Source organism: Lolium rigidum, chromosome 3 (genome assembly GCF_022539505.1).
Source record: "Lolium rigidum isolate FL_2022 chromosome 3, APGP_CSIRO_Lrig_0.1, whole genome shotgun sequence".
In the NCBI taxonomy this organism is placed as follows: Eukaryota; Viridiplantae; Streptophyta; class Magnoliopsida; order Poales; family Poaceae; genus Lolium; species Lolium rigidum.
In genome coordinates, this window is record NC_061510.1 from 156,996,574 (window position 1) to 157,000,966 (window position 4,393).

A 4,393-nucleotide genomic window follows, 5' to 3' on the forward strand; every position below is an offset into this window, starting at 1 on the left:
TAAGGATATTTGTGTTGATTACATTACGCACCATACTTAATGCAATTGTCTCGTTGTTTGCAACTTAATACCGGAAGGGGTTCGGATGATAACTCGAAGGTGGACTTTTTAGGCATAGATGCATGTCTGGATAGCGGTCTATGTACTTTGTCGTAATGCCCTGATTAAATCTCATAGTACTCATCATGATATATGTATGTGCATTGTTATGCCTTCTTTATTTGTGATGTCTACGGGTGCTTCTATTCTTGTAGACAGTGTTGGGCCTCCAAGAGCAGAGGTTTGTAGAACAGCAGCAACTTTCCCTTAAGTGGATCACCCAAGGTTTATCGATCTCAGGGAGGAAGAGGTCAAAGATATCCCTCTCATGCAACCCTGCAACCACAAAGCAAGAAGTCTCTTGTGTCCCCAACACACCTAATAGGTGCACTAGTTCGGCGAAGAGATAGTGAAATACAGGTGGTATGAATGAATATGAGCAGTAGTAACGGCGCCAGAAAATAGCTTGCTGGCGTGCAGTTGATGGTGGTAATATGGTAGCAGTAGTAGCGCAGTAAAACAGTAAACAAGCAGCGATAGAAGTATTTAGGAACAAGGCCTAGGGAATAGACTTTCACTAGTGGACACTCTCAACTTTGATCACATAACAGAATAGATAAATGCATACTCTACACTCTTTTGTTGGATGATGAACACATTGCGTAGGATTACACGAACCCTCATTGCCGGAGTTAACAAGCTCCACAATTCAATGTTCATATTTAAATAACCTTAGAGTGCATGAAAGATCGACACGACTAAACCAAGTACTAACACAAGCATGCACACTCGTCACCTTCACACTATGTAGGAGGAATAGATCACATCAATACTATCATAGCAATAGTTAACTTCACAATCTACAAGAGATCATGATCATAGCCTACGCCAAGTACTAACACGGATGCACACACTGTCACCATTACACCGTGCGGGAGGAATAAAACTACTTTAATAACATCACTAGAGTAGCACATAGATAAATTGTGATACAAAACACATTGCAATCATAAAGAGATATAAATAAGCACTTCACTACGCCATTCATAACAGTGAATAAGTATTCTGTGAAATATAGCCTAAGAGACCCACACGGTGCACACACTCGTCACCTTTACACACGTGGGACAAGGAGTCTCCGGAGATCACATAAGTAAAATTCACTTGACTAGCACAATGACATCTAGATTACAAGCATCATCATATGAATCTCAATCATGTAAGGCAGCTCATGAGATTATTGTATTGAAGTACATAGGAGAGAGATGAACCACATAGCTACCGGTACAGCCCCGAGCCTCGATGGAGAACTACTCCCTCCTCATGGGAGACAGCAGCGTTGATGGAGATGGCGGTGGTGTCGATGGAGGAGCCTTCCGGGGGCACTTCCCCGCTCCGGCAGCGTGCCGGAACAGAGACTCCTGTCCCCCGGATCTTGGCTTCGCGATGGCGGTGGCTCTGGAAGGTTTCTCGTACCGTGGCTTTTTTTTATCGAGGTTTTAGGTCCATGGGCTTTATATAGGCGAAGAGGCGGGGTCAGAGGGTCGAAGAGGCGGCGGCACCATAGGGTGGCGCGGGCCACACCCAGGCCGCGCCGGCCTATGGTCTCGTGGGCCCGTGCCCCCTCTCTGGCGGTTCTCGGGTGTTCTGGATGCTTCGGGAAAAATAGGATGATGGGTCTTGATTTCGTCCGATTCCGAGAATATTTCCTTACTAGGATTTCTGGAACCAAAAACAGCAGAAAACAGGAACTGGCCCTTCGGCATCTCGTCAATAGGTTAGTTTCGGAAAACGCATAAATATGACATATAATGTGCATAAAACATGTAGATATCATCAATAATGTGGCATGGAACATAAGAAATTATCGATACGTCGGAGACGTATCAGCATCCCCAAGCTTAGTTCTGCTCGTCCCGAGCAGTGTAAAACGATAACAAAGATAATTTCTGAAGTGACATGCCATCATAACCTTGATCATACTATTTGTAAACATATGTAATGAATGCAGCGATCAAAACAATGGTAATGACATGAGTAAACAAGTGAATCATAAAGCAAAGACTTTTCATGAATAGTACTTCAAGACAAGCATCAATAAGTCTTGCATAAGAGTTAACTCATAAAGCAATAAATCAAAGTAAAGGTATTGAAACAACACAAAAGAAGATTAAGTTTCAGCGGTTGCTTTCAACTTGTAACATGTATACACTACAACAAAAAAGACATGTAGAGACGTCCAATTTATATGCCAAAGACGTTTAATTTCGTCTCTACACAGGCGTAGAGTCGCCAAGTAATGCGTCTTAGAAACGTCTCTTTATGCACCGTCTCAGGATTTGAAGAGACGCTATGTAAAGCGTGTTTAGGATACATTAAGACAGTTTATAAAGCGTCTTTTAACATTGTATGGACGTTTTAGATGATGACCTTACTCATCGTATCTACTGCCGTTGAGCCGCTTTATTTGCGTCTTAAATAATTAGAATGCATCTTTTTCATATTGTTTCTTTCTATTTGGTATTGCCGATAACTACCAATTCAAATCATGCATTTAAACGCTTTCGCTTACAATCGACAAAACAATATAAAGTACAACTCACTGTTAGAAAAATATATCTTTATTTCTTCCGATCAGCTGTAGTTTACAATCAAGTTGTACATTTATTAGAGAAAGAAATCAAACTCAACTGGGCAAAATCCCTTAAATCCTAGATACCTCGTCGAACTATAGTTCGAATCTATCTACTTATAAGCTTTTGAATGCAGCTAACAGTACATGAGCTCGCAAGTCGCCATCTTAACTCCTCATTAGACTTCCATGATAATGATATTTTTTATTGTCTGGCTTCAAAAATCATCGAAACCAGTACCCTGTACAGAAAGCCAAATCAAATACAAATACGTTAACTAGAAAACTGAACTGTTAAGTCTCACTAATAAGAGAAATTTACTATGTATATCAGTATGTAAGTATGAAGAGTAAATATTGCATTGAACATACAGGAGATCATTTTCTGGAAACTAGTGACTCGGGAAAAGTGGTTGCTACCTTGTCAATTTTCGTTCTCCTCAAACAGAGAAACGTTTAAGGTCCATTGTCTCCCATAAAACAATCAAAATATCCTGCACTTGCTAAACAAGACAAGTGGACCATTCGTAAGAATGATGGAACTGCATAGATATTCAGTTATACACACCTTCAACCACCAAGTATTAACACAGGAGTAGCACAACCGAAATATTTTACCATTAGGAGCAGTAACCATGACAAAGGAGCACCATCTCTTGACTTTAATAGTCTAGCTTCTTGTTTGCACACTGCAGGAAAAATACGAAACAACATGCAGACATGCCTTGAAATTTAGTGCTAATAGTTATAGTTCTTAACAAATACAGAGGGGTGTGGTAGAAAAGGAGCGATTAAGTAAGGGGAGCATGTCGATCTACCTCGAATAGAATCTCGCTTGGAGATGAGAATTACAAATCTTGCCGATTAGTGGTGTACTTCATCATCATCAGTTAATAATTGATGCACAACCAAATTTAATCAAAAAGTTGTATCACAACCTGCAATGCATCTGGTATAGAGTTCACGACATGGGGATAAATCTGGTGGAGGTTTGGTACCTTCTTCCATAATTTGGATTTTTGAAACAGCAATAGAACTTCATACAAATAGCAGTCTAACAGATATTTAAGATTCGGGAAACCTGATGACATGTTGTAGCAGTTAACCAGATACAAAAAGAAATTTCATCTCAGTAAAATTATCAAGCACCTTATCTGTATGTATATGGATGGAAGACTACGGTGTCAAACCTGTGGACGTCGGCATGTGTGAACCAGCAATACCGCAGGATGTACGATACGAAGGAGAGGCGCAATTCGTCGCTAGAAACCGCCAGAGCGCCGTGACCTAAGATAGGGTGCTGCCTCCTGACTTGGGCGCCCGTGGAGAGAGAGGTGCAGTCGTGCAGATCGCAGAGGGTGGAGGCATGAACGCTGGTGGTGTGGGGTGGTGTGAAATAGAGATGCCGGCAGCGAGAGAGGACGGCCGCGAGAGGAGCACGAGCTTATTGGGATGAGAACCGGCAGCGGCACTATGTTTTGCCAGTCTCAGATCTGATCGGGGTGGGAGGAGACATAAGTTTTTTTTCTAACTCAGGGATGGACCGCATCCTATAAGTTTCTAAACGTGGAGTAAGGGAAAACATGCGACGATCTGTACATCGTCTCAACGAACGTCTTTATGTGATAATTGGTTTTCAATTTTCAGACGAATATAGAAGCGTCTTAGGCAGAACGTCTCTAGGTGACTATTTTCTTGTAGTGATACCTCATGGATAATTGT